Genomic DNA, 13516 nt, shown 5'->3' with positions numbered 1-13516 from the left:
ATGGACACTCCAAGATGGCAGAGGGTGCGAAATGGAGGTAAAAGGCTGCGGAGACACTCAGGAGATCACGCCTCTGACCAGGACAAGGGGAAAGGATGAGAGGTATCCTTCAGCTGAAGAGATATCACAATTTGACAGTCTCACAGTCTGGGGCACGAGATTGCCACATATATCGGGACTGAGTTTGCTGCACTTTTTTGTCAGGTTTATTGTCAGCTTTATTGTTGATTATCTTTCTATATGCAGGTTTGAATAGTAGCGAATGGGGCTCAGGGGTGGGTAGGGGTGGGCTCTGCAGGTGATCACGTCCTCCATAGCCTACACAGAGGTGCATTTAACACATGTCTGTGGAGAGCACTGGGAATCTGGAGGGAAGGGGGGGGGGGGAATGGGGGGTTGGGAACAGGCATTACAGCACGGTTTCAGTTGCATGTGTATACAGAGCTTTTGGGAGTTACTGTTATTTCATTTTATTATCCACAGCATAATCCTACTGTTGTTTTATTCTATTGAGGCTATCAAGGGGAGAGTGAGGGTTTTCAAGATGCAAGGGGACATACAGTCAGAAGGCTCTATGGAGGCGCTAGCTGAGCGAGTACATTTTTATTATTATTCTCATGGCGAAACTCACCTTATGGTCTCTCAATGTTAAAGGGCTAAATAGTCCCCAAAAGAGGCTGATCTTCCGCAATGATGTGCAGCGAATTGGGGCTGATATATTGTTTCTTCAGGAGACGCACCTTAAGAAAAGGTATGAGCATTTACTATCTTGGGCTCATTACCCACACCAATTTCATGCAGCGGCCTCTAAGCTAGCGAAATACATGGGAGTGAGTATCTTACTCCACAAAGACATTCAGGGCACTGTAACTAATATGGTAGCTGACCCTTTGGGGTGTTATGTGGTCATACAATTGTTAGTGGAGACGACTACCTATACTTTCCTTAATGTTTATGTTCCTAACACAAATCAACATACTTTTATAGCTCAGCTAGAAGATGTTTTAGATCGCATAGCCCCTGAGCACCTGATTATAGGGAGTGACTTTAACCTCACTTTGCAACCCCATATAGATAATTCGGCGGGAGGGGGAGGGGGAACATCAATTGATCGTAAGTTCCTCCGAAAGTTTCTTCGGGATAGAGACTTGCTAGACATTTGGCGGCACCGAAATATTAACGTGAGGGGTTACACTTTCTATTCACATCCGCATAACACCTATTCCCACATAGACTATTTCTTAGTGGACAAGACATTGAGCCTACAGATTGTACAACCAACTATAGGACCCATCACTTGGTCAGATCATGCCCCTATAGGTTTAATATTGAATTTAAGCAATAAGAAGGCTGGTCTCTGCTTTTGGCGCCTGAATGACACACTGCTAGATGATGAGTCATTCTGCCAAACGCTAAAGGAAGCTATCGCTGATTATCATCAATTTAATACAACACTATCCCATTCCTCACCAATATTGTGGGACTGTTTAAAAGCGGCTTGCGAGGTAGACTAATATCACAAGCTTCTTATCAGAAAAGGGTGAAAAGTGAAAAAATTGATGCATTATTGTCTGATATCTCACGCCTAGAAAAACAGCATAAAGCTACCCTATCCTCTAAGGTATATGCTACACTTCAACGCGCTCGCAATGCTTTAGGCTTGCTGAGAGCTGGGGATATAGCGCACCAGCTACAACTTGCACGGCAGGAACATTTTGAATGGGGTAATAAGGCGGGGCGCCTGCTAGCTCGGAAATTAAAACGCCAAGTGGCACAAAGCCAAATTACACGGATCAAAGCGTTAGATGGTTCCATGTTGGACTCTGCTGAAGCTATTCAACATAGATTCCAACAGTTTTATGGTTCCCTATACTCTGCGGATACCCAAATTGCTGAGGATAGTATTGATGCTTATCTTGCGAACATTAATCTCCCGAAACTTTCCGAGATTGAAAGATTGAGATTTGAGAACCTTGTTACTCCCATGGAAATATTGCATGCTATTAAGGACCTTAAACCAAACAAAGCCCCCGGGTTGGACGGGTATACAGGTTCATTTTATAAAAAGTTTGTTACTCAGATTACCCCTTACTTATTGGAAGCTTTTAATGCTTTGCAGGGAGAGGCAGCTCTGCCTTCTGAAGCAAACGTAGCGGGTATAACCATACTGGCCAAACCTGGGAGGGATCCTGCAGAGTGCGGGTCGTACCGCCCAATCTCATTGATAAACATAGATCTGAAAATACTAGCGAAAATTCTAGCTAACCGTCTTAATTCAGTTATGAACAAATTGGTGCACCCGGATCAGGCTGGATTTATTCCAGGGAGAAAAGTAGCAGATAATGTAAGGAAAATTATGGACCTTATATGGCAAGTTACACAGACTGATACTCCAGCGATCTTGATGGCGGTCGATGCTGAAAAAGCATTTGACATGGTCCATTGGCAATTTCTGTTCAAAACATTGGAAAAAATGAACTTTGGTCCCAAATTTCTCAATTGGCTTCTTAAACTATATGACCGGCCGAGGGCTAGGGTGAAAGTTAATGGAGTGTACTCTGATCCTTTCCCAATTGAGAGGGGAACTAGACAGGGCTGCCCATTATCCCCACTATTATTTGCGTTGTTTTTGGAACCTTTTACCACTAAAATTAGGGAAGCGGGGTCAATCATGGGAGTCCGCGTGGGAGAGACAGACTATAAGCTGTCACTCTTCGCGGACGACATTTTATTTACTTTATCCAATCCTGTACATTCCCTACCCGGGGTGGTGGCACAACTTATGGAATTCAGTTCAGTGTCTGGCTTTCGACTGAACCTCGAAAAATCAGAGGTACTGAATGTTTCTCTGCCCCCAGATCAAGTCTCTCAATTGAAGCAACAATTTCCTTTTAAATGGGCGGGAGCAAAGATAAAATATTTAGGAATTATTATAGGTCCTAAACTGACTGATCTGTTTAGATTGAACTATACTCCACTAGTAGCTAAAGTGTTCCGAGATTTAGATATATGGGACAATCTTCCAGTTACATGGACTGGACGTATAGCAATTTTAAAGATGTCAGTTTTACCTAAATTCAATTACCTGTTTCAGTCGCTACCAATTCCAATACCGACAGCTTTACTAAAAAATGGCAGAGACGTTTTTCGCATTCCTCTGGAAGCGGAGGCCTCCTCGCGTAGCGCAAGCGACATTATATCGACACAAATTGAGAGGAGGGATGGGGGTTCCGAATCTACAATGGTACCATGCTGCCGCCCAAATTAGTTGTATCCTATCTTGGTATAGAAAAGTTGAGCAACCTAGATGGGTGGTCATTGAGCAAACTATATTGGGATCCATACCCCTACAAGCTCTTCTTTGGCAACCTAGGTCGACATTGAGAATAGGGGGGCTTCTAACTCCTACCCTACACACGACTCTTCAGTGTTGGGACAAATGGAAGCATCTTATAATAGGAAACAGGCGTTATTTTTTTCACACTCACTTATATTACCATACTCGTTTTTCTCCAGGATGGGACTCGACTTATGCTCAAAATTGGAAGACGAAGGGGGTTCATACTGTGGGCCAAATATGTAATACTGATAATGTGTTGTCTTTTTCGCAAATTCAGGAGACATACTCGATCCCATCCTCAAACCTTTATTATTATCATCAAATTCGACATTTCCTGATTCAGGAACGAGTCCTGGTGGAACTTCAGAAGGGTAAATCCCAATTTGAGGGCTGGTGTGACCTAGCTGATCACATTAAGGGGGGATTGTCTAAGATATATTTGTTATTGCAAGGGTCCTTGCCGGGGAAACCGGCCTACACTCATAAGTGGGAGGCAGAGCTGGGACAAACACTGGCAGATGAGGATTGGGATCAGATATTCTCAAATACTAAGCGTAGTTCTATTGCAACCTCTCTTACTGAAAATGGATATAAAGTGCTATACAGATGGCACCTCACACCCTATAGACTACATAAAGCGGGCCTCAGACCTGATGCTATGTGTTGGAAAGGGTGTGGAATGGCGGGAACATTTCTCCATTTGTGGTGGGAGTGTATACATGTACAGAGACTGTGGAAAGATGCTATGGATGTCATTCTTTACACTTTACACAAAGAGGTTACTTTAACTCCCGCACAGGGATTACTCAATGTACCAGTTGATGGTTTCACAATTGAGAGTAGGTTGGTTAACCAATTTTGCATAGCAGCTCGCTGTACATTGGCTGCTTCCTGGAAACAGGTTAGGGTTCCGGATAAGGAAGTTCTTTACCAGAAACTTGATGTAATGTGCACCATGTACAAGATAACGGCTCAAAAGCGGAATCAGCTACTGCAGTTTCAGCGGATATGGAAGCCGTACCTTACTTGGAGAGAAGATATGTTATCCCATGTTGGTTCGCACAACCCTCACTGATGATCTTTGATTTCTAGACTTGTTAAGATAGTATCTTTGGTATCTTGTTGTTTTTTGTTATTTACCTTTTTCTTTCAGGAGGCTCATCCTACAATTCTATGATCTATCATTAAACAAATCTTGGACAAATAAGACATTCTTACTCAGTTGCGGTATAATATGAAAATTGTTTATTTGCTTCAGCTGCATATTTTCTACTTTTTATTACAAGTGTGGGCATTGGATTCGCCCCCTGAATCCGGCACTTGTCTTTCTCCTTGATGTTCTTGATCTTCTCCTTAATGTACAGTGGTCTGCATTCAAGTGGTGATTGGCATGATATTATCGGTAACTTCCACATATATAAAAGGCATATAATTGTATACGTATTTATTTTCTACATAGTACTGTCTGTATACACAATTGCTATGGTTATATTGATGTTAATACTGTTCAATAAACATTACATTATAAAAAAAAAAGTATAAGTACACCAGTATTATTTTTAACTTATTCAGCAACCAGCCTTTACCATATTTCCCTTCAACAAATTGCTGTGCCTGGGCTGACTGTGCCAGGATATAGGAATCATGGCTGCTATCAGGGAATTTTGCCACCATGCTGAGAATCTTCTATTCAGCATTACAGACCATTTGCACATTGAGGGAGAGGTAATGCTTTTGATTCCGGTAGGTCATCTCTCTTCCATAAGGGGTGAGAGCCACATGGGTACAGTCGATAGCTCCCATCACATTTGGCATACTGGCTATGTCGAAAAACGCTCTCTTCATTTGTTGCCACTCCTGAAGCTGCTGTGGGTATTCTGATGTACTGCTTGACCCTCTTCAGAATGGCCCTCAGTACCTGGGTGAAGTGACGGGAGAACGTGGATCGCTCCATGCCAGCCACCACAGCCACTGCGTTCTGGAAAGAACCGGTGGCCAGAAAATGAAGGGCTCCATGCAGCTTCATCAGGCCTGAGATGGCATGTCCATGTTCTGCGAGGGGATCAATGTCCTCCTCCCTGAGCTCTTCATATAGACCCATGAGAGCCCTGGAGCTCAGTCTGTAAGCCCTCACCTCATCCAACTCCAGCATCCCCAGCAAGATGGTCCTGAGGCAAAATATCTGCTCCCTCCATCCCCTTCTGTGGCATGTTCCAGCTCCTCCTCAGGATCCCTCCTCTCTGCCTGCCTCCCTCCGGATTCTCTCTCTCCTGCCACGACCTCTGTCACCTGCCAAACCTTCTATTGCTGTCATCCTTTGGTGAACTCACAGGATATACCACAGCATCAGAAACAGCTGGACACAATCCGAAATTTCCATCATATAAATCACACCAGAGCTGCACGGACACACAACCACACCACATCAATGCAAGCAGTGGAATGAAATGGCCCCCGAGTTGGCGCTGTCACTAAAAGCAAGCAACCGAATGGGTCTCCCTATTCAGAAAGTATGACCCTGGAATGTATTTTTAATATTTAGAATAATTCCTTGCTGCAGAAAAAATAGCAAATGTTTACATGAGTGATAATTCACACCACATGGCAGAGAGATAGGAGCTCAGCTGGTCGCAAATCTGCCCGTTCGTATGTCGAGACAAGTGCCTAGGCAACCACTTAGCTAAGTTGGCTGCTCAGGCTCCCAGAAAAGCACCTACCTAAGCTGGCCGCTTGGGCACCGAGATAGGCACCCCGAGTCGGCCCTGACATTTAACTCATGCTCTGACTGTGGCGGTAAAAACACCCGCATTAAAAAACCAGCACTAGCATTTCCGTGGCTCCCTGCATTCAGGGCCAGTGGAAGCAGTAGGCAAACTAGGCCTGGGCCTAGGGCGCTGAACATTAGGATGTGTGAGCAGTGGCGTACTGAGGGGGAGCAATGCCCCCGGGCGCAGGACTATAGGGGGGGCGCTGATGGCCGACATGGAAGCTCCTGCGGCTGCCAGTGGACCTCATCCCACTGGCAGCTGAGCAGGGAACTACTGCTGTGCTGTGTGCCGGATACACACAGCAGGAAGACTGGCGGGGCCATGGTGGAGCTCATCTCACCACAGCCCGAAGAAAAAGGCCGTGTTCAAACCTGCAGGTGCTCCTCCTCCTTCCTGCTCTCGCGGCCCTGGAAGAAAAACATTGCCAGAGCCGCACGGGCAGGAAGGAGGAGGAGCATCAGCTGCGTGCAGAAGAAGAGCAGCGCATACGGGCCGCCGCAAATCCCAAGCCGCAGCGGGCTGGGAAAAGGAGGAGGCCCAGCAGCAGGGCCACTGCGGATCCCACATTGTGGGCGGCCCGAGAAGATCAGGGCCGCTGCAGAGACCATCCTGTGGCGACCCATGAAGAGGAGGCCCAGAGGCAAGAGAGGCTGAGGGCCTGTAGAGTGTGTGTGTGTATGAGATGAGAGATTATGTGTGTGTGTGTGTGTGTGAGAGTGAGTTGAGAGACTGTGTGTGTAAGTGAGGACCTGCATGTTTGCAGAGACAGCATGTGAGAGCCTCTGTGTGAGAGGGACAGCATGTGACAGTGAGAGCCTGTGCTTGAGCAAGACAGCATGTGGGAGTGAGAGAGAGCCTGTGTGTGTGAGTCAGACAGCATATGCAAGAGAGAGACTGTGTGTATGAATGATTGTTTGAGAGAGAGCATGTGAGAGTGAGAGCCTGAGAGAAGCATGAGAGAATGAGAACCTGACTGTGTGTTTGAGGGAAGAAGACAGATGGAAACAAAAGAAATAGAAAAAAAATACAATCAGGACGATACAGTATGGACGCGTAAGAAAAGGTGCGGCAGTGCCAGGCGCCCGCGTGATTGACGTGCGCACATTTTGGTTCACAAGCCGCTCAATTCAGTATTCAAATTAGACGCAAATTCAAGCGGCGGCAAACGAGCATCCAAAGCACGCCTATGAAGCGGTAGGCATTCGCAATCCATTTTACTGTATAGAGCGGTATACAGCGCCTATACAGTATCCATGGTGCGTTGGTACCTGTCATTTCAAATGTCATTCCACCAGATAAGTGGATGGTTCTTTTCTACAGACCCTGCATGGACACCGGGGCCGCTGCCCTGAGCATCCGGATGTCCACTTGTTCGGAGGCCACCCCCAACCTTCCACATCCGGTCGCCTGGCCGGACGTCCAAGGTCGGGGCTTCCGTTCATGGACATTCCCGCCTCTATCTGGGCGTCCATGATCGAAGGTCCCGCTGCCTTCCAATGTCCATGGCCACTGCCTTGAGCGCCCAGTCGGACGTCCAAGGTCGGGGCTTCCGTTCATGGACGTTCCCGCCTCTATCCGGGCGTCCATGATCAGAGGCCCCGCTGCCTTCCAACATCCATGGCTGCTGCCTTGAGCGCCCGGCCGGACGTCCAGGGTCGGGGCTTCCGTTCATGGACCTTCCTGCCTCTATCCGGGCGTCCATGATCAGAGGCCCCGCTGCCTTCCAACGTCCATGGCTGCTGCCTTGAGCGCCCGGCTGGACATCCAAGGTCGCGGCTTCCGTTCATGGACATTCATGGACATTCCTGCCTCTTTCCGGACGTCCATGACTGAAATGCCCCGCTGCCTGTACAGATGTCTGTGCTTCTGTCTGGTAAATTTTCTCTTTGTATTTCATGTGCTCCTCTTCTGTCTGGTAGATTTTCCCTTTGTATTCCGTGTGCTCCTCTTCTGTTTGGTTGATTTTCCCTTTGTATTTCATGTGCTCCTCTTCTGTTTGGTTGATTTTCCCTTTGTATTTCATGTGCTCCTCTTCTGTTTGGTTGATTTTCCCTTTGTATTTCATGTGCTCCTCTTGTGTTTGGGTGTTTTCCCCTTTGTATTCCATGTGCTCCTCTTCTGTTTGGTTGATTTTCCCTTTGTATGCCATGTGCTTTCCCTGAGAGCTAAAATCTGGTGAGGCGACAGACGATATACCTACCTCTGTACATATGTTCCTGATTTATGGTTTCCAGTTACATTTAATTGAATTTATGAAAGTTCTCTTTAATAGTTTTCCTGTATACTTGTGTTAATGTATTCTGCCTTGAGGCGACCATTTTAATGTATTTCCGCCCTGGAGGCGACTGTTCAGTTCCTTGTAAACCGGTGCGATATGTATTCTTTACAGGAACATCGGTATATAAAAATAAAAAATAAATAAAATAAATAAATAAATGTGCTCCTCTTCTGTTTGGTTGATTTTCCCTTTGTATTCCGTCTGTATGCTCTGCATGTGCTCCTCATCCTTGGTGGACATTCTGTTCTTGATTATCGCCACAGTTTATCACCACAGAAGTTAAATGCAATAAATTGTTGAAATGAAACTCGTACCAATTTTTTAAAGCAAAAATAAATATATTTAAGAATTTGAACTATTTACAAAAAAATTTTGGGTAATTATTTATCATTTTGGTAAGGGGGGGGGCATGGGGAAAAAAAGGGGAGGGACCATGCCATGGGGGAGGAGGAGGATCATCGTCATTGATGTTCCTCAGGCGGTGCCCATCCTGCAGGAGCCCGCGCCATGACGAGCAGAGACTGAGCTCCTGCCATTGTGCGCAGGAGCTCAATTATCTTCTGCTGGCCACGGTATAGATCGTGCAGGATGGTCACCGCCTGCACTGCCATTCCCTCCTGGACTGCCAGGCCACGGGTCATCTGTGCCAGGAAGCCCCTCAAGGGCTGAGGGCCCTTCCCCGGCTGCTGCGCCGCCCTCCGGCTGTCGACCCGCCCCTGGAAGCCCAGGAGAGACAGGGCCGACAACGTCAATGACGATGTCCTCCTCGTCTCCCATGGCAGGTGGGGCAGGAGAGAGGTGGGGTGGAAAAATAACTGGGGGGGGGGCTCATTAATGGGGGGTGGATCCATTATGGGGGTGGCTCAATCATGGGGGGGCTCATTTACGGGGGGAAGGCACAATATCGGGCTCAGGGGACATGCGTGGTGTTGCTGCGTCCTCCTCCTCCATGTCATCCTCTGCCGATGTGTCTGAAAAGAGAAAAAGTTAAAGCGTTACTGCTGTCACACATACAAACATCCACAACAGTAGAAGGGAGAACTTAGCAACATTTTAAACAGGAACATAACCTCTAGCATTACAGAGAGTATGACATTTACAAATGCACATTTCATAGGCGTGCCAAATGGCATTAAACATCCACATACTTTAAGTATGCCGATGCTATTAAAGGCTCACCGTGGTGTTCTCCTGGAGGAGCGTATTCTTCCTCACTAGAAGTGTCATCCGTGGTGCTCTCTAAAAACAGAAATAGAAAAATTGTCACAGCTGCGCATGCAACGATCAAGAATGGTACAAATGTTAAATTTCTTCATGGCATTTGTAAAGAAGACCTTGCTGCTTGCAGGTCAACCATGACAATTGCTAACAGCACATACCTTCCGCTCTGCAGGGTCCTCAGGTACTCTGGCTCCTCCCTCCGGATGCACCTTGCCCGCTTTTTCAACCTGGCAGTAATACAATAGAAATAGGAAACACAAGTTGAACTAAAATGTTTACTTTACTTTTCATGCAAAAAAAAAAAATCAAAACAAACAAGTCTAACAAGTCAACTGTCATTTTTCCTTTTGTCACCCACAGCAATACAAAACAACCATCCAAATACTCAATGTAATTTACTTCAAACAAGTCAAGTGCCAGTTGTCCTATTGTCGCGCACAGCAATACAAAACAACCACCCAAATAAATATAATTTCCTTGCTTCAAAGAAGTCAAGTGTCAGTTTTCCTATTGTCACCCACAGCAATACAAAACAACCCCCAAAATATAGTGAATGTAATTTTACTTGTTTTTTTTCCTGCGTGTTAGAAGATAACAAGAAACAGAGGCCTACGAACTTACCTCCCTCGGGTAGGAAGCCTGGGCGTTGAATTGGGCCCTGAGCCCCCGCCAGGCCTCGTCGGCCCTGTCCTGGTCCCGCGGGCGCCCAGGGCTGAAGTAGAGTTGCCGTTTGGCCTCTACAATTAGGGAGACCAGCAGCCTCACATTGCCGGTGGTGAAGTTTGGCATTCTCCCTCTAGGCATCTTGGATAGCATTAAGAAAATGGCCGTCCGGGCATGGCGTTACACGTGCTAGCGCCCTGCCACCTGCTCCCAGCGTCCATTGAGGCGTCCTGTTGGTTCCGCCATGTCCGTACTGCAACAAACTGTCCAAGTGCTCAAAGCTGAAGCCTAGAATTAGGTGTCCCTTTGGTTCTGCCATGTCCCTACTGCTACAAATTTGTCAGGCGCTCAAGGCTGAAGCCTAGAATTAGGCGTCCCTTTGGTTCCGCCATGTCCCTACTGCTACAAACTTTTCAGGCGCTCAAGGCTGCGGCCCCTCCGCCTCAGGCCATGGACATTGGAAGGTTACATGGCCGGCAAAAATGCACTTTCCCACCTTTTTCTCGCCACCATCCTCTGCCAGTCGGGCCGCTGATGCTGCTGCCTCCGTGGCAGTCTTGCCACTGTGTCCGGGCTCCTCCCCGGCTACCTTTTGCTCTGCATAGCGGGGCCGACCCGTCGCGAGCTCTCCCTTGCGGTCGGGACCCCCGCTGCCGCTCCTGTGTCTTCCGACGTGCTGCAGCCGATGCCGGGGTCTTCAGCTGGCAGGGACGCCGTCCCTGCTGGTTCCTGCTCCAGTCCGAGTCCTCGCCTGGCAGGGAAGCCGTCCCTGCCGATGCTTGCAGCCTTCTACAGCCCTCTTATTCTTCCTGCTTCTGTCTTCGCGGCTGGGAGCCGCTCCAGCGACCTGCCTTTCACCCAGCTTCAGTCCAGGGCTGCTCCTGCTCCCTGCCTGCTTCTCCTTGGGTCTTCTACGTGGCTGGGAACGCCACCAACGATCCTGTCTCTCTTCTCCAGCTTCCTTAGTTGCGGGTGCGCGCCCCTCTCCAGCTTTTCAAGGGCCAGCCAGGTGTGGCCCTCTGCTGACCCCTCCCTGGGCGTTGTCCTCTTCAGCCTTACAAAAGGGCTCAGCGTCCATTCCAGCTTTGCTTCGCAAGGAGTTGGTCACTCCTGGGATCCTGCTGTCCTTCGCTCCAGGAGTTGTCCTTGTTCCAGCACTTCTTCAAGGTCCTGTGTTTCCTGTTCTTCGTTGGAGCTCCTCGTCTTGTCCTATTGTCTACGTTCCAGTCCAGATGTTCACCTGCTGTTCCTGATGTCTGTGTTCCAGCCCTAAGGTCTGTCTCCTGATCCAGTAATCCGTGTTCCAGTCCAGATGTTTGTTCCTGATGTCCGTGATCCAGCTCTGATGTTTCTCCTGATCCTGAAGTCCATGATCCTGTCCAGCTGTCCTGAACCCCTGGTTCCTCGTGCCACTCTTCCTGGCATGCCATGCCGTGGTCCGCGACCAGCCCCAGGGGCGGGCTGAGTAGGGTGCTTAATGGTGCAAGGCCTACCTCACTTCTGCAGCACTAGCCTCCGGGAGACTTCCGCTTCTGCACTTATCCCTGGTCTACGGAGTCCCTAGTGCTTGCTCCGTCCGTGCCAAATACTCTGCCAGAACCTGTACCCCCAGCATGGTCCGCGACCAGCCACTGGCGGCTGAGTAGGGCGCACCTCGGTGCAGGCCTCTACAGCTTCTGAGACATGCTTCATTCATTGCTCCATATCTCGTCTAGAGGCTCTTCGAGTCCAGCGTGGTCTGTGACCTGTCCCGCGAGTGGACTGTGTAGGGCGCGCTGCGTTGCAGTCTCATCCCAGTGCTTTACCTGAGTCTTCTGATTACCTTGAGCCTTGCCTGAGTCTTCTGATTACCTTGTGTCTAGCCTGAGTCTTCTGATTACCTTGTACCTCATTCCTGAGTCTTTGTCTGGGCATCCAAGTCCTGAGTCTTCGTCTGTGCATCCAAATACCCTGTTCCTGAGTCTCGTCTGATTCTCCATGTTCCGGTCTTCGCTGCCCTGACCTCCATCCGGCCTGCCGCTTCTTGCCGTACCCTGCGGCAGGTCCGAAAGGGCTTGGAACGGTTGGAGAACTGTTCATAAGACCACCATTGCGTTGTTGGTCTTCCGAAGCGTGCAGGTCCGGAGGAGGGTCAGATCTCCAGCCTCGCTCCTGTCCAGCCCATCCTTGGGCATGCCTCGCCTACCGCGGTACCTCTTCGGAGTTCCTCCGGGATTGAGCCGTTGCCCAAGAACACACATCTCCTGGTAAGCGGACCGCTCTCCTAGCGCTCCACAACACTGCTACTGACTTTTCTCGGCACTCAAGGCTGAAACCTAGAATTAGGCGTCCCTTCGGTTCTGCCATGTCCCTACTGCTACAAACTTTTCAGGCGCTCAAGGCTGAACATGGACGTTTCCGCCTTTTTGGAACATCATCACAGTGTCATAATCCTACCATGGATGTGTATATAAGTCATGTCTCCGAATGAAAAAGTCCCTTTCTAATTCGTTTTGGCCTAGGACAGACCGTGTACAACTGTTCCATCGGATATCTATCGGGAGATCGGCAAGGCTTTCAGCAGGTAGGCATAGCAATGCACGCTTCTTTCTTTCCAACAGGTACCGCAAGGTCACCAGGATTCATGGGCGCTGAGGCCACGCTAGCCATTTTCGAACGTTCAACCAACCTTTCCGGTGTTCAAGGCAGCCTATCTTCCAACTTTCTTGATAGTCCGGAAAGGTTGGTAGCTAGACCATCATGTACGCTCAAGCCTAGAATTAGGCGTCCCTTGGATTGTTCCATGTCCCTATGCTACTGACTTTTCTGTGCGCTAAAGGATCAAGCCTAGAATTGGGCGTCCCTTTGGTTCCGCCGCAGGCCATGGACATTGGAAGGTTACATAGCCGGCGAACATGGACGTTCCAGCCTTTTTCTCGCTACCCTCCATGGCCTCGACATCCATGGTGGCAGGTCTGTTTTTCATTTTCCTGTTTGCAGTATATGTTCCCCTCTTCTTTCCAGTAATTATTTTTTTGATGTTCATGATTTTCACTGTGACTGTTAGCTGTATATGTGCCTCTCTTCTTTGAGGTTATTCTGTTTTTGATGTTCCTGATTGTCACTGTGACTGTATATGTGCCCCTCTTCTTTCAGGGTTTAGACACTTGGCTGTATCGTTTAATGTCACATACCGCACTGAATATGTCCAAAAAAATGTTAAGTAATCAAAGTGGACAATATTACAACATAGCAGAATAGCAATTT

The sequence above is a fragment of the Rhinatrema bivittatum genome, chromosome 5 (genome assembly GCF_901001135.1).
Source record: "Rhinatrema bivittatum chromosome 5, aRhiBiv1.1, whole genome shotgun sequence".
Lineage (NCBI taxonomy): Eukaryota > Metazoa > Chordata > Amphibia > Gymnophiona > Rhinatrematidae > Rhinatrema > Rhinatrema bivittatum.
This window is presented reverse-complemented; position numbering follows the sequence as displayed.